The sequence below is a fragment of the Cryptomeria japonica genome, unplaced genomic scaffold, assembly GCF_030272615.1.
Source record: "Cryptomeria japonica unplaced genomic scaffold, Sugi_1.0 HiC_scaffold_307, whole genome shotgun sequence".
NCBI classification, from domain to species: Eukaryota; Viridiplantae; Streptophyta; class Pinopsida; order Cupressales; family Cupressaceae; genus Cryptomeria; species Cryptomeria japonica.
In genome coordinates this window covers 167501-184726 of record NW_026729129.1, presented here as the reverse complement: position 1 = coordinate 184726, position 17226 = coordinate 167501, and the positions used below count along the sequence as shown (strand labels likewise).

The following is a 17226-nucleotide window of genomic DNA, read 5'->3' as shown; positions in this document are numbered from 1 at the left end:
CAAAAGTGGGATGCGAGACAAAAAAAAATGGGACCCGAGGACCAAAATTGGGTTCCCAGGTCGAAGACAGGGCAACCGGACAAGAAACGACCTCTAAGGCTCGAAATGAGTCCCGACGACTAAAACTTGACAAGAAGCACCCATCAGGCACCCAACTCGACACCCATGGGATGCCGACCCACCCGGGCTTCCACCTAGCACACCTTGGCACCCACCCACCCTCGCACCCAACCTCGCACCCAACTTAGCACCTTTGAACCCACATTGGCACTCACCCTGACCCTGGCACCTTGGAACCCACATTGGCACTCACCTTGACCCTGGCACCCACCTTTGCACTCACCTTGGGACCCACCCTGGCTCCCACCTCGGCACCCACCCAGACACCCACCTTGGTTCCTTGGCACCCACCTTGGATCCTTGGCACCCACCCCGACACCCACCTTGGCACGCAACTTGGCTACTTGCCACCCACCTTGGCTCCTTGACGCCCACCCCGACAACCACCCCGTGACCTACCCTGGCTAGGGTTGGTGCACACCCACCCTGGTGCCCACCTTGGCACCCACCCCATGACCCACCTTGGCACGCACCTTAGTACCCACCCCGTTACCCACCCTAGGACCCACCCCGTGACCCACCTTGGCCAGGGTGGGTGCCTTGGTGCGCACAACTTGCCTGGGCTGCACACCAGGGCGGGCTCAAGATGGCACCCGCGTTCCGTTTTTTTCACTATCTTTCAAAACGGAAATTTTAAAATCTCGTTTTTTTTTTTTTTTTGCCTTTTCTGGAAATTAGTGAAGGCAGCGCATCAAAGGTGCGCAATGCTGGTGCGAACCCGGGAGCGCTCCGATGTGTGCTCCAAGGTGCGGCGTGCACGAAGTCCGAGCCCGGCTTGCCCCGGGTGCGCACCTCGCGTGCACCTTCGCCGGGGTGAGCACCTTGGCTGGGTTGCGCGCCCTGGTGCGCACCAAGGAGCGCTCTGAAGTGTGCTCCAAGGTGCGGCGTGCACGAAGTCGGAGCTCGGTTTGCCCCGGGTGTGCACCTCGGGTGCGCACCTCGCGTGCACCTTCGCTGCGGTGGGCACCTTGGCTGGGTTGCGCGCCTTGGTGGGCACCATGCAGTGCACGAAGTCGGAGCCCGGATTGCCCCGGGCGCGCACCTCCGCCAGGGTGGGCACCTTGGTGCGCACAACTTGCCTGGGCTGCGCACCAGGAAGGGCTCAAGATGGCACCCGCGTTCCGTTTTTTTCACTATCTTTCAGAACGGAAATTTTAAAATATCGTTTTTTTTTTGCCTTTTCTGGAAATTAGTGAAGGCAGCGCATCAAAGGTGCGCAACGCTGGTGCGAACCTGGGAGCGCTCCGATGTGTGCTCCAAGGTGCGGCGTGCACGAAGTCGGAGCCCGGTTTGCCCCGGGTGCGCCCTGGTGGGCACCATGGTGCGCACCAAGGAGCGCTCCGAAGTGTGCTCCAAGGTGCGGCCTGCACGAAGTCGGAGCCCGGTTTGCCCCGGGCGTGCACCGCGGGTGGGCACCTTGGTGCGCATGCCTTGCCTGGGCTGCGCACCAGGGCGGGCTCAAGATGGCACCCGCGTTCCGTTTTTTTCACTATCTTTCAAAACGGAAATTTTAAAATCTCATTTTTTTTTGCCTTTTCTGGAAATTAGTGAAGGCAGCGCATCAAAGGTGCGCACCTCGCTGCCCACCACGGTGCGCAACGCCGGTGGGCACCCGGGAGTGCTTCGAAGTGTGCTCCAAGGTGCTGCGTGCACGTTGTCGGAGCCCGGTTTGCCCCGGGTGCGCACCTCGCGTGCACCTTCGTCGGGGTGGGCACCTTGGCTGGGTTTGCCCCGGCTGCGCTCCGAAGCGGGGTTATTGGAGCGCCGCCTCTTTTTTTGTCGGAGCGTTTGGTGGGGTTTCTCGCATTGGCTCTTCCCAGGCCCGGTTGCCACCCTGGCGCGCACGAAGTCGGAAGTAGGGTTAATTGCCCGGGTGCGCACCTTTGCCAGGGTGGGCACCTTACCTGGGCTGTGCACCAGGGCGGGCTCAAGATGGCACCCGCGTTCCGTTTTTTTCACTATCTTTCAAAACGGAAATTTTAAAATCTCCTCTTTTTTTTGCCTTTTCTGGAAATTAGTGAAGGCAGCGCATCAAAGGTGCGCACCTCGCTGCCCACCTTGGTGTGCTCTGAGGTGCGCACCCGGGAGCGCTACGAAGTGTGCTCCAAGGTGCGGCGTGCACGTTGTCGGAGCCCGGTTTGCCCCGGGTGCGCACCTCGCCTGCACCTTGGCCGGGGTGGGCACCCTGGCTGGGTTTGCCCAGGGTGCGCTCCGAAGCGGGGTTACTGGAGCGCCCCCTCTTTTTTTGTCAGAGCGTTTGGTGGGGTTTCTCGCATTGGCTCTTCCCAGGCCCGGTTGTTGGGTGCGCTCCCACCCTGGCGCGCGCGAAGTTGGAAGTTGGGTTAATTGCCCGGGCGCGCACCTTCGCCAGGGTGGGCACCTTGGTGCGCACACCTTGGCTGGGCTGCGCACCAGGGCGGGCTCAAGATGGCACCAGCATTCCCTTTTTCTCACTATCTTTCAAAACGGAAATTTTAAAATCTCGTTTTTTTTTGCCTTTTATGGAAATTAGTGAAGGCATCGCATCAAAGGTGCGCACCTCGCTGCCCACCTTGGTGTGCTCCGAGGTGCCCACCACGGTGCGCTCCGAGGTGCCCACCACGGTGCGCAACGCCGGTGCGAACCCGGGAGCGCCCCGATGTGTGCTCCAAGGTGCGGCGTGCACGAAGCCGGACCCCGGTTTGCCCCGGGTGCGCACCTCGCGTGCACCTTGGTGCGCACACCTTGGCTGGGTTGCGCGGCCTGGTGGGCACCATGGTGCGCACCAAGGAGCGCTCCGAAGTGTGCTCCAAGGTGCGGCGTGCACGAAGTCCTAGCCCGGTTTGCCCCGGGTGCGCACCTTCGCCGCGGTGGGCACCATGGCGTGCACGAAGTCGGAGCCCGGTTTGCCCCGGGTGCGCACCTCGCGTGCACCTTCGCCGGGGTGGGCACCTCGGCTGGGTTGCGCGCCCTGGTGCGCACCAAGGAGCGCTCCGAAGTGTGCTCCAAGGTGCGGCGTGCACGAAGTCGGAGCCCGGTTTGCCCCGGGTGCGCACCTTCGCCGCGGTGGGCACCCTGGTGCGCACCATGGCGTGCACGAAGTCGGAGCCCGGTTTGCCCCGGGTGCGCACCTCGCGTGCACCTTCGGCGGGGTTGCGCGCCCTGGTGCGCACCAAGGAGCGCTCCGAAGTGTGCTCCAAGGTGCGGCGTGCACGAAGTCGGAGCCCGGTTTGCCCCGGGTGCGCACCTCGCGTGCACCTTCGGCGGGGTTGCGCGCCCTGGTGGGCACCATGGTGCGCACCAAGGAGCGCTCCGAAGTGTGCTCCAAGGTGCGGCGTGCACGAAGTCGGAGCCCGGTTTGCCCCGGGTGCGCACCTCGCGTGCACCTTCGCCGCGGTGGGCACCATGGCGTGCACGAAGTCGGAGCCCGGTTTGCCCCGGGTGCGCACCTCGCGTGCACCTTCGCCGGGGTGGGCACCTCGGCTGGGTTGCGCGCCCTGGTGCGCACCAAGGAGCGCTCCGAAGTGTGCTCCAAGGTGCGGCGTGCACGAAGTCGGAGCCCGGTTTGCCCCGGGTGCGCACCTCGCGTGCACCTTCGCCGCGGTGGGCACCATGGCGTGCACGAAGTCGGAGCCCGGTTTGCCCCGGGTGCGCACCCCGCGTGCACCTTCGCCGGGGTGGGCACCTCGGCTGGGTTGCGCGCCCTGGTGCGCACCAAGGAGCGCTCCGAAGTGTGCTCCAAGGTGCGGCGTGCACGAAGTCGGAGCCCGGTTTGCCCCGGGTGCGCACCTCGCGTGCACCTTCGCCGCGGTGGGCACCTTGGCTGGGTTGGGCACCATTGAGCGCTCCGAAGTGTGCTCCAAGGTGCGCACCATGGCCCTCCAAGGTGCGCAGCATGGCGTGCACGAAGTCGGAGCCCGGTTTGCCCCGGGTGCGCACCTCGCGTGCACCTTCGCCAGGGTGGGCACCTCGGTGCGCACACCTTCTCAATGTTTTCTTGCCTTTTCTGGAAATTGGTGAAGGCAGCGCATCAAAGGTGCGCACCTCGGTGTGCTCCGAGGTGCGAACCCGAGAGCGCTCCGAGGTGCCCACGAAGTCGAAAGTCGGGTTAATTGCATTGTTTTCCCCGGGTGCGCTCCGAGGTGCGCAACATCGGTGCGCACCAAGGAGGGCTCCGAAGTGTGCTCCAAGGTGCGCACGATTCGGAGCTCGGTTTGCCCGGGGTGCGCACACCTTGGCTGGGTTGCGCACCCTTTGTGCGCTCCAAGGTGCGCACGAAGTCGGAGCTCGGTTTGCCCCGGGTGCGCACCTTCGCCAGGGTGCGCACCTTGATGCGCACGCCTTGGCTGGGCTGCGCACCTTGGTGGGCGCCATGGTGCGCACCTTTCGTGCGCTCCAAGGTGCGCACGAAGTCGGAGCTCGGTTTGCCCCGGGTGCGCACCTTGGTGGGCGCCATGGTGCACTCCGAGGTGCCCAAGATTGGTGCGCACCAAGGAGCGCTCCGAAGTGCGCTCCAAGGTGCGCAGGTGCGCGCGAAGTCGAAAGTTGGGTTAATTGTCCGGTTTGCCTCGGGTGCGCACCTTGCGTGCACCTTCGCCAGGGTGGGCGCCTTGGTGCGCACACCTTGGCTGGGCTGCGCACCCGGGCGCGCACACCTTGGCACCCGCGTTTCCTTCATTTTAAATTTTTTTTTTTTACAATCTCTCAAGTGGGAAATTCTATAATCTCAACTTTTTTTGCCTTTTCAGGAAACTTTTGAATGGAGCGCATCATTGGTGCGCTCCGAAGTGTGCTCCAAGGTGCGCACCTCTGGTGTGCTCCAAAGCTCTCTCCAGCTGCGTGCACCTGCCCCGGCCGCGCACCCGGCCCCGCCCAGCTTCGCTCACCTGTCCCGGGCGTCTGGTGCGGAACCTTAGAGTAAGAAACATCACCGTGCACCTTGGCCAACGTGCGCGACTCGACCGAGCGCGCACTGGCCGAGGTGCACACCGATTTCACCTGGGTGCGCGCGCAGCACCTCGGGCGCACCGGGGTGCGCGCACAACGCCCGGGTTGCACCGTGGCCTGTGTGCTCGGGGCGCCTCGGGTGCGCGCTCGGTGTCGCCCCCCGCGCGCGCGGTAGTGCGGGCAGCGCACCCCGGCCCGGCCCGGCCCCGACGAGAACGCAAACGGGCAAAAGGTTTATTCAAATAGCATTGCGACGCCCGGCGAAAAACTAAAAAAGGGTGCAACACCGGGACTTCCCGGGAGGTCACCCATCCCAGTACTACTCCGGCCCAAGCGCGCTTAACTGCGGAGTTCTGATGGGATCCGGTGCACTAACGCTGGTATGATCGCACCCGTTATGAGCTTGTCGCAGTGTGTACTTAGCAAACCGCGACCCACGTGCGAATCCACCCCGGCCACCCACCCCCGTCGAGGTGCACACCCTCCCTCGCGAAGTGCGCCCCGTTCGCCAAGTGTGAGCCCTGCCCGGGTGCGCGCACCTTGCTAGGGCGTCGGGTGTGCACCCGGCCCGGCCTACGTGCGTGCACCTGGACGGGGCGTCGTGTGCGTGCAGTGTCCCGTCTGCAACGCGGTGCCCACACACCACCTCGGGCGCAACGACCTGCGCTCACATGTGGGCCGAGTGCACCTTGGTGCATGTTCGGGGCGCCTCGGGTGCACGCTCGATCTTGCCCCGGTGCACCAAGGCGCTCGGTTTGCCCCGGGTGCGCACTTGGTGCAAGGTGGGCACCCAAAATAGGGATCAAGCACCAAAACACAAGTTTCGGGATGCAAAATGGGACCCAAGGACCACAAATGCGTTCCAAGACCCATGATGGGTCCACGAGAACAAAAATGTGTTCCGAGACTTAATAAACAAATATTGGGTTTTAGGAGAAGAAACATGCTCTGATGCCCAAAACGAGAATCGACCCCGAAAAGGCCACAGGCCAAAAGTGGGATGCGAGACAAAAAAAAATGGGACCCGAGGACCAAAATTGGGTTCCCAGGTCGAAGACAGGGCAACCGGACAAGAAACGACCTCTAAGGCTCGAAATGAGTCCCGACGACTAAAACTTGACAAGAAGCACCCATCAGGCACCCAACTCGACACCCATGGGATGCCGACCCACCCGGGCTTCCACCTAGCACACCTTGGCACCCACCCACCCTCGCACCCAACCTCGCACCCAACTTAGCACCTTTGAACCCACATTGGCACTCACCCTGACCCTGGCACCTTGGAACCCACATTGGCACTCACCTTGACCCTGGCACCCACCTTTGCACTCACCTTGGGACCCACCCTGGCTCCCACCTCGGCACCCACCCAGACACCCACCTTGGTTCCTTGGCACCCACCTTGGATCCTTGGCACCCACCCCGACACCCACCTTGGCACGCAACTTGGCTACTTGCCACCCACCTTGGCTCCTTGACGCCCACCCCGACAACCACCCCGTGACCTACCCTGGCTAGGGTTGGTGCACACCCACCCTGGTGCCCACCTTGGCACCCACCCCATGACCCACCTTGGCACGCACCTTAGTACCCACCCCGTTACCCACCCTAGGACCCACCCCGTGACCCACCTTGGCCAGGGTGGGTGCACCCACCCTGGTGCCCACCTTGGCACCCACCCATCCTAGCACCCAGCCTGTGACCGGGCTTGGAACCCAACCTTGCACCCGTCTTGGCCAGTGTGGGTGCGCACCCATCCTGGCACCCACGTTGTGACACACCCTTTAACCCACGCACCCTAGCAGCCACGTTGGCACCCACCTTGGAACACAACCTAGCAACTTGGCACCCACCCCGTGACCCACCTTGGCATCCACCATAGCAGTCGCCCACTTGGCACCCACCTTGGAACCCAAGTTGGCACCCACCTCGGCACCCACCTTGACACTTGTGGACCCACCTTGCCACTCACCCTAGCATCGACCCATCCTAGCACCCACCCTGGCACCTTTGCACCCTAGCACTCACCCATCCTAGCACCTAACCTGTGACCCACCTTGACACTCACCCTCGCACCCACCTTGGAACCCAACCTAGCACCCACCCACCCTGACACCAACCCTAGCACCTACCCACCCTTGCACCCACCCTGTGACCCATCTTGGCACCCACCCATCCTACCACTCAACCTATCACCCACCTTCTCACCCACCTTGGCATCCACCTTAGCACCCACCCACACTGGCACCTTGGCACCCACCTCGGGCAAGGTGGGTGCACACCCACCCTGACACCCAATTTAGAACCAACCGAGCATGTTACCCACCTTGGCACCCACATTGCAGCCCACCCTAGTACCCACCCTATGACCCACATTGGCATCCACACCCTAGCACCCAGGCACCTCGACACCCGCCTTGACACGCACCCTAGCACTAAACCTGTGACCCACCTTGGAACTCACCCTAGAACCCACCCACCCTGTGAACCACCTTGGCATCCACCTTAGCACCCACCCACCTTGGCACCCACTCTAGCACTCACCCATCCTAACACCCAACTTGTTACCCACCTTGGCACCCGCCCTCGCGTCCACCTTGAAACCCACCCTAGCACCCACCCACGCAGGAGCCCACCTTGGCACCCAACCTAACACCCACGCATCCTGGCACCCAACTTGTGACCCACCTTGGAACCCACCCTAGTACCCACCTTTGAACCCACTATATCACCAACCCACCTTGGCACCCACCCTATGACCCTCTTTGGAATCCACCCTAGCACGCACCCACCCTGGCACCCACCATGGAGCGCACCCTAGCACCCACCCACCTCGGCACGCACCTCAACACCCACCTTGGTGTGCGCACTGCGCCAACCTCTCAAAGACCCTATGTGGTGCGCTCCAAAGTGTACACCTTTGGTGCGCTCCAAGGTGCGCACCTTTGGTGCACACCGAGGTGCACACCAAAGTGTGCACCGAGGTGAGCACCAAAGTGCACTCCAAGGTGCACACCAAGGCGTGCACCTTTGGTGCGGTCAATGCAAACGAATTCGGAAGTTGGGGTCGATGTCCTAATCGCTGCTGCAGACTACACGTATGAGAATCGGACAAATAGCTTTATATAGGGGAGGTGTTGCGTTTGATGGGTCGACTCCCCTGGTTGTGTGCACTGCACCAACTTCAAAGACCCTGTCTTGTTTAAGAAGTCAAAAGTTGGGGTGGATGTCCTAATCATTGCTGCAGTCTACGCATGTATGAGAATCAGACAAATAGCTTATATAGGGGAGGTGTTGCATTCGGTGGGTTGACTCCCCTGGTTGTGCGCACTGCGCCAACCTCAAAGACCCCGCATAGCAGAAGAAGTCGGAAGTCGGATTTTGGTGAGCACCAAGGCGTGCACCTTTGGTGCGGTCAACGCAGACGAATTCAGAAGTTGGGGTGGATGTCCTAATCGTTGTTGCAGGCTACACATGTATGAGAATCAGACAAATAGCTTATATAGGGGAGGTGTTGGGTTTGATGGGTCAACTCCCTTGGTTGTGCGCATTACGCCAACCTCAAAGACCTTGTTTTCGTTAAGAAGTCAAAAGTTGGGGTCAATGTCCTAATGGCTCCTGTAGGCTACACATGTATGAGAATCGGACAAATAGCTTATATAGGGGAGGTGTTGGGTTTGATGGGTCGACTCCCCTGGTTGTGCGCATTACGTCAACCTCAAAGACCTTGTTTTCGTTAAGAAGTCAAAAGTTGGGGTCGATGTCCTAATTGCTCCTGTAGACTACACATGTATGAGAATCAGACAAATAGCTTATATAGGGGAGGTGTTGGGTTTGATGGGTTGACTCCCCTAGTTGTTCGCATTACACCAACCTCAAAGACCTTGTTTTCGTTTAGAAGCCGAAAGTTGGGGTCGATGTCCTAATTGCTCCTGCAGGCTACGCATGTATGAGAATCAGACAAATAGCTTATATAGGGGAGGTGTTGGGTTTGATGGGTCGACTCCCCTGGTTGTGCGCATTGCGCCAACCTCAAAGACCCTGCATTGCGGATGAAGTCGAAAGTCAGAGTTTGGTGTGCTACAAGGTGTGGTCGAAGGTGCTCACCTAGGTGTGCACCTTTGGAGCGCAGGAAAAGTGCCCTCCAAAAGTGCGCACCTTTGGAGTGCACAAAAGTGCCCTCCAAAAGTGCGCACCTTTGGAGCGCACAAAAGTGCCCTCCAAAAAGTGCCCTCCAAAAGTGCGCACCTTTGGAGCGCACAAAAGTGCCCTCCAAAAAGTGCCCTCCAAAAGTGCGCACCTTTGGAGTGCAGAAAAGTGCCCTCCAAAAAGTGCCCTCCAAAAGTGTGCACCTTTGGAGTGCACAAAAGTGCCCTCCAAAAGTGCGCACCTTTGGAGCGCAGAAAAGTGCCCTCCAAAAAGTGCCCTCCAAAAGTGCGCACCTTTGGAGCGCAGAAAAGTGCCCTCCAAAAAGTGCCCTCCAAAAGTGCGCACCTTTGGAGCGCAGAAAAGTGCCCTCCAAAAAGTGCCCTCCAAAAGTGCGCACCTTTGGAGCGCAGAAAAGTGCCCTCCAAAAAGTGCCCTCCAAAAGTGCGCACCTTTGGAGCGCACAAAAGTGCCCTCCAAAAAGTGCCCTCCAAAAGTGCGCACCTTTGGAGCGCACAAAAGTGCCCTCCAAAAGTGCGCACCTTTGGAGCGCACAAAAGTGCCCTCCAAAAGTGCGCACTTTTGGTGCGCACCAAGGCGCTGGTTCGGTCGTTGCAGGCGAGTTCGGAAGTTGGGGTCGATGTCCTGAGCGGAGGTGCAAACTACACAGGTGTCGGAATCGGACAAATAGCTTATATAGGGGAGGTGTATGCTTCGATGGGTCGACTCCCCAGGTTGAGCGCACCGCGCCAACCTCAAAGACCCTACGGTATGGATGAAGTCGGAAGTTGGGTCCGATGACCGATTCGATTAGTAGGTATGCTCATGAGGTCGGAATTTGGGTCCGATGACCTGCCATGTGCAGGAAGGCGAATGTTGGCACTGTGCGTTGCAAGGTGCACACCAAGGTGCTGGTGCGGTCTTTTTAGTCGAGTTCGGAAGTTGGGGTCGATGTCCTGATCGGAGGTGCAAGCTACACAGGTGTGGGAATCGGACAAATAGCTTATATAGGGGAGGTGTATGCTTCGTTGGGTCGACTCCCCGGGTTGAGCGCACCGCGCCAACCTCAAAGACCCTACGGTATGGATGAAGTCGGAAGTTGGGTCCGATGACCGATTCGATATGTAGGCATACTCGCGAGGTCGGAATTTGGGTCCGATGACCTGCCATGTGCAGGAAGGCGAATGTTGGCACTGTGCGTTGCAAGGTGCGCACCAAGGCGCTGGTTCGGTCGTTGCAGGCGAGTTCGGAAGTTGGGGTCGATGTCCTGATCGGAGGTGCAAACTACACAGGTGTGGGAATCGGACAAATAGCTTATATAGGGGAGGTGTATGCTTCGTTGGGTCGACTCCCCGGGTTGAGCGCACCGCGCCAACCTCAAAGACCCTACGGTATGGATGAAGTCGGAAGTTGTGTCCGATGACCGATTCGATATGTAGGCATACTCGCGAGGTCGGAATTTGGGTCCGATGACCTGCCATGTGCAGGAAGGCGAATGTTGGGACTGTGCGTCGCAAGGTGCGCACCAAGGCGCTGGTGCCGTCGTTGCAGTCGAGTTCGGAAGTTGGGGTCGATGTCCTGGTCAGAGGTGCAAACTACACAGGTGTGGGAATCGGACAAATAGCTTATATAGGGGAGGTGTATGCTTCGATGGGTCGACTCCCCGGGTTGAGCGCACCGCGCCAACCTCAAAGACCCTACAGTATGGATGAAGTCGGAAGTTGGGTCCGATGACCGATTCGATACGTAGGCATATTGGCGAGGTCTGAATTTGTGTCCGATGACCTGCCATGCGCAGGAAGGCGGAATTTGGGTCCGATGACCGAGTTGATGGCGTGCCATGCGCAGAAAGGCGGAATTTGGGTCCGATGACCGAGTTGATGTTGATGGCCCGCCATGCACAGGAAGGCGGAATTTGGGTCCGATGACCGATTTGAAGGCGTGCCATGCGCAGAAAGGCGGAGTTTGGGTCCGATGACCGAGTTGATATTGATGGCCCGCCATGCGCAGGAAGGCGGAATTTGGGTCCGATGACCTGACATACGCATGGAGTCCGACTCGGGGGCCGATGTTCGATTCGATGACTTGCATTGTGGGTAAAGTCGGAAGTTGTGGTCTTTGACCCGATTCGATGACCAGACTTCGGCTGCTTGAGAATCGGACAAATAACTTATATAGGGGAGGTAGTGTTCTCGAGCATCCTCCCCCCGTGCCCGTTTATGTCGATTGATGCTGGTGCTCGACTGGTTGGAGCGCTCGGATGCAAAAATCTTGCACCAGGATTTATCGATTGTGATGGACACGGCAAGTCTCCTGATTGCTATGCAGGAGCTCATCGTGAATCTCTATGCGGCCTTGGTATGGACTCGACCTGCGGAATGGTTCGGCAATGGTAGTCGCTCCAACACGTCCTTGCAATGGCCACAGAGGTGATTCGACTAGAGCTCCAGTCTAGCTTTTGGGTTGCTTGGCGGACTGGTATAGCCGCGATCGAGTTCCGGCCATGAACGTTTTAGATAGCTCTTGGGCTTTCTGGGACGGAAGTCGGAAGTTTGGGCTGTTGTCCGATTTGATGACCATTCTTCAGATGTGTGAGAATCGGACAAATAACTTATATAGGGGACTGTGTTGTCTCACGCAGCCCCCTCCGTGCCCCTCTATCTCGACCGATGTTGGTGCTTGAAAGGGTTGGGATCGCTCGGATTTATAAACGTGCACCACCATTTGTCGAGTGTGAGGGACGCGGCAGGTCTCCTAAATGCTATACGGGCGCTCTCTGAGAATCTCTATCCGGCCTCGACACAGACTAGTCTTGCTGAATGGTTTGGCACTGGTAGTCGATCCAACACGTCGTTGTTGTGGCCGCCTAGGCGATTCGATTCGAGCCCCCGTCTAGCTTTTGGGTTGCTTGGCGGATTTTGCCCTATCCGCAAGTGAGCTCGGTCCCTAAACGTTCGAGAAACCCGATTGCTATGCGCCGACTCTCTTTCTTGCGAGCCTCCATCTAGCTTTTGGGTCTCTACGGAACGGAAGTCGGAATCTGGGACCGTTGTTTGATTCGACGAGGCAGACTACGGTTGTGCGAGAATCGGACAAATAACTTATATAGGGGAGGTGTTGACTGGAGCATTCTCCCCCGTGCCCCTCTAACTCGACCAATGCTGGCGCTCGAACGGTGGTAGCGCTCGGATTTTCGTTGAGCGCCAGCATTGGTCGATTTAGAGGGGCATGCGAGATTCCCGAATGCTATGCGAGGGCTCTAACGGAAATGTCTATTGGTTTCGGTATGGATGCAATTGCGAGTGGTTCGGCAAAGGTAGTCGTTCCGATGCGTCCATGTCGTGGCCAAATCGATAATTCGATTTGAGCCCTCGTATAGCATTTGGGTCTCTCGATGTGATTCCGCATTCCAGTCCCTTTGGGCACTGCTTGAGCCGCATCCCAGGGGGTTCCCTTCCCAATAATCTGCCTCGCAACCCGATTGCTATGCGGTGAGGCTCCTCGGCCGCCTCGGAACTATCTGTGTATCAGACGCATCGCGGGATAAGGGGTTGGCAACGGTAGTCGCCCCAAGCGCGTCCGATGCTTGGACCATTCCGAGGCGGCCCTGAAGCCTCTTCCGTCTAGCCGTTGGGTCCTTCTCGCCGCATCCCTTGCCTCGCACCCCGATTGCTATGCGGTGAGGCTCCTCGGCCGCCTTGGAACTATCTGTGTATCAGACGCATCGCGGGATAAGGGGTTGTCACTGGTAGTCGCCCCAAGCGCGTCCGATGCTTGGACCATTCCGAGGCGGCCCTGAAGCCTCTTCCGTCTAGCCGTTGGGTCCTTCTCGCCGCATCCCTCGACTCGCACCCCGATTGCTATGCGGTGAGGCTCCTCGGCCGCCTTGGAACTATCTGTGTATCGGACGCGTCGCGGGATAAGGGGTTGTCACTGGTAGTCGCCCCAAGCGCGTCCGATGCTTGGACCATTCCGAGGCGGCCCTGAAGCCTCTTCCGTCTAGCCGTTGGGTCCTTCTCGCCGCATCCCTCGCCTCGCACCCCGATTGCTATGCGGTGAGGCTCCTCGGCCGCCTTGGAACTATCTGTGTATCGGACGCGTCGCGGGATAAGGGGTTGTCACTGGTAGTCGCCCCAAGCGCGTGCGATGCATGGACCATTCCCAGGCGGCCCTGAAGCCTCTTCCGTCTAGCCGTTGGGTCCTTCTCGCCGCATCCCTCGCCTCGCACCCCGATTGCTATGCGGTGAGGCTCCTCGGCCGCCTTGGAACTATCTGTGTATCGGACGCGTCGCGGGATAAGGGGTTGTCACTGGTAGTCGCCCCAAGCGCGTCCGATGCTTGGACCATTCCGAGGCGGCCCTGAAGCCTCTTCCGTCTAGCCGTTGGGTCCTTCTCGCCGCATCCCTCGCCTCGCACCCCGATTGCTATGCGGTGAGGCTCCTCGGCCGCCTTGGAACTATCTGTGTATCGGACGCGTCGCGGGATAAGGGGTTGTCACTGGTAGTCGCCCCAAGCGCGTCCGATGCTTGGACCATTCCGAGGCGGCCCTGAAGCCTCTTCCGTCTAGCCGTTGGGTCCTTCTCGCCGCATCCCTCGCCTCGCACCCCGATTGCTATGCGGTGAGGCTCCTCGGCCGCCTTGGAACTATCTGTGTATCGGACGCGTCGCGGGATAAGGGGTTGTCACTGGTAGTCGCCCCAAGCGCGTCCGATGCTTGGACCATTCCGAGGCGGCCCTGAAGCCTCTTCCGTCTAGCCGTTGGGTCCTTCTCGCCGCATCCCTCGCCTCGCACCCCGATTGCTATGCGGTGAGGCTCCTCGGCCGCCTTGGAACTATCTGTGTATCGGACGCATCGCGGGATAAGGGGTTGTCACTGGTAGTCGCCCCAAGCGCGTCCGATGCTTGGACCATTCCGAGGCGGCCCTGAAGCCTCTTCCGTCTAGCCGTTGGGTCCTTCTCGCCGCATCCCTCGCCTCGCACCCCGATTGCTATGCGGTGAGGCTCCTCGGCCGCCTTGGAACTATCTGTGTATCGGACGCGTCGCGGGATAAGGGGTTGTCACTGGTAGTCGCCCCAAGCGCGTCCGATGCTTGGACCATTCCGAGGCGGCCCTGAAGCCTCTTCCGTCTAGCCGTTGGGTCCTTCTCGCCGCATCCCTCGCCTCGCACCCCGATTGCTATGCGGTGAGGCTCCTCGGCCGCCTTGGAACTATCTGTGTATCGGACGCGTCGCGGGATAAGGGGTTGTCACTGGTAGTCGCCCCAAGCGCGTCCGATGCTTGGACCATTCCGAGGCGGACCTGAAGCCTCTTCCGTCTAGCCGTTGGGTCCTTCTCGCCGCATCCCTCGCCTCGCACCCCGATTGCTATGCGGTGAGGCTCCTCGGCCGCCTTGGAACTATCTGTGTATCGGACGCGTCGCGGGATAAGGGGTTGTCACTGGTAGTCGCCCCAAGCGCGTCCGATGCTTGGACCATTCCGAGGCGGCCCTGAAGCCTCTTCCGTCTAGCCGTTGGGTCCTTCTTGCCGCATCCCTCGCCTCGCACCCCGATTGCTATGCGGTGAGGCTCCTCGGCCGCCTTGGAACTATCTGTGTATCGGACGCGTCGCGGGATAAGGGGTTGTCACTGGTAGTCGCCCCAAGCGCGTCCGATGCTTGGACCATTCCGAGGCGGCCCTGAAGCCTCTTCCGTCTAGCCGTTGGGTCCTTCTCGCCGCATCCCTCGCCTCGCACCCCGATTGCTATGCGGTGAGGCTCCTCGGCCGCCTTGGAACTATCTGTGTATCGGACGCATCGCGGGATAAGGGGTTGTCACTGGTAGTCGCCCCAAGCGCGTCCGATGCTTGGACCATTCCGAGGCGGCCCTGAAGCCTCTTCCGTCTAGCCGTTGGGTCCTTCTCGCCGCATCCCTCGCCTCGCACCCCGATTGCTATGCGGTGAGGCTCCTCGGCCGCCTTGGAACTATCTGTGTATCGGACGCGTCGCGGGATAAGGGGTTGTCACTGGTAGTCGCCCCAAGCGCGTCCGATGCTTGGACCATTCCGAGGCGGACCTGAAGCCTCTTCCGTCTAGCCGTTGGGTCCTTCTCGCCGCATCCCTCGCCTCGCACCCCGATTGCTATGCGGTGAGGCTCCTCGGCCGCCTTGGAACTATCTGTGTATCGGACGCGTCGCGGGATAAGGGGTTGTCACTGGTAGTCGCCCCAAGCGCGTCCGATGCTTGGACCATTCCGAGGCGGCCCTGAAGCCTCTTCCGTCTAGCCGTTGGGTCCTTCTCGCCGCATCCCTCGCCTCGCACCCCGATTGCTATGCGGTGAGGCTCCTCGGCCGCCTTGGAACTATCTGTGTATCGGACGCGTCGCGGGATAAGGGGTTGTCACTGGTAGTCGCCCCAAGCGCGTCCGATGCTTGGACCATTCCGAGGCGGACCTGAAGCCTCTTCCCTCTAGCCGTTGGGGCTTTCTCGCCGCATCCCTCGCCTCGCACCCCGATTGCTATTCGGTGAGGCTCCTCGGCCGACTTGGAACTATCTGTGTATCGGACGCATCGCGGGATAAGGGGTTGGCAGTGGTAGTCGCCCCAAGCGCGTCCGATGCTTGGACCATTCCGAGGCGGCCCTGCAGCCTCTTCCGTCTAGCCGTTGGGGCCATCTCGCTGCATCCCCCACCTCGCACCACGATTGCTATGCGGTGAGGCTCCTTGGCCGCCTCGGAACTATCTGTGTATCGGACGCATCGCGGGATAAGGGGTTGTCACTGGTAGTCGCCCCAAGCGCGTCCGATGCTTGGACTATTCCGAGGCGGCCCTGCAGCCTCTTCCGTCTAGCCGTTGGGGCCATCTCGCCGCATCCCCCAGCTCCTCGGCCGCCTCGGAACTATCTGTGTATCGGACGCATCGCGGGATAAGGGGTTGGCAGTGGTAGTCGCCCCAAGCGCGTTCGATGCTTGGACTATTCCGAGGCGGCCCCGCAGCCTCTTCCGTCTACCCTTTGGGGCCATCTCGCCGCATCCCTCGCCTCGCACCCCGATTGCTATGCGGTGAGGCTCCTCGGCCGCCTGGGAACTATCTTCGTATCGGATGCATCGCGGGATAAGGGGTTGTCACTGGTAGTCGCCCCAAGCGCGTCCGATGCTTGGACTATTCCGAGGCGGCCCTGTGGCCTCTTCCGTCTAGCCGTTGGGGCCATCTCGCCGCATCCCTCACCTCGCACCCCCATTGCTATGCGGTGAGGCTCCTCGGCCGCCTTGGAACTGTCTTCGTATCGGAAGCATCGCGGGATAAGGGGTTGTCACTGGTAGTCGCCCCAAGCGCGTCCGATGCTTGGACTATTCCGAGGCGGCCCTGCAGCCTCTTCCGTCTAGCCGTTGGGGCCATCTCGCCGCATCCCCCACCTCGCACCCGGATTGCTATGCGGTGAGGCTCCTCGGCCGCCTTGGAACTATCTTCGTATCGGACGCATCGCGGGATAAGGGGTTGTCACTGGTAGTCGCCCCAAGCGCGTCCGATGCTTGGACTATTCCGACGCGGCCCTGTGGCCTCTTCCGTCTAGCCGTTGGGGCCATCTCGCCGCATCCCCCACCTCGCACCCCGATTGCTATGCGGTGAGGCTCCTCGGCCGCCTTGGAACCATCTTCGTATCGGACGCATCGCGGGATGAGGGGTTGTCACTGGTAGTCGCCCCAAGCGCGTCCGATGCTTGGACCATTCCGAGGCGGCCCTGAAGCCTCTTCCGTCTAGCCGTTGGGGCCTTCCCGCCCCATCCCTCGCCTCGCACCCCCGATTGCTATGCGGTGAGGCTCCTCGGCCGCCTTGGAACCATCTGTGTATCGGACGCATCGCGGGATAAGGGGTTGGCACTGGTAGTCGCCCCAAGCGCGTCCGATGCTTGGAGCATTCCGAGGTGGCCCTGAAGCCTCTTCCGTCTAGCCGTTGGGGCCTTCCCGCCCCATCCCTCGCCTCGCACCCCGATTGATATGCGGTGAGGCTCCTCGGCCGCCTTGGAACTATCTGTGTATCGGACGCATCGCGGGATAAGG

The 17226-nt window shown here is 60.4% G+C and overlaps 1 non-coding gene across 1 annotated transcript; it reads right to left on the bottom strand.

The window, feature by feature from the left end:
* Window positions 1–5321: 5321 nt before the first annotated feature.
* LOC131870214 (5S ribosomal RNA) lies at window positions 5322–5440 on the bottom strand. The gene has a single exon (XR_009368540.1). It is a non-coding gene; the product is annotated as a 5S ribosomal RNA (ribosomal RNA).
* Window positions 5441–17226: the final 11786 nt, after the last annotated feature.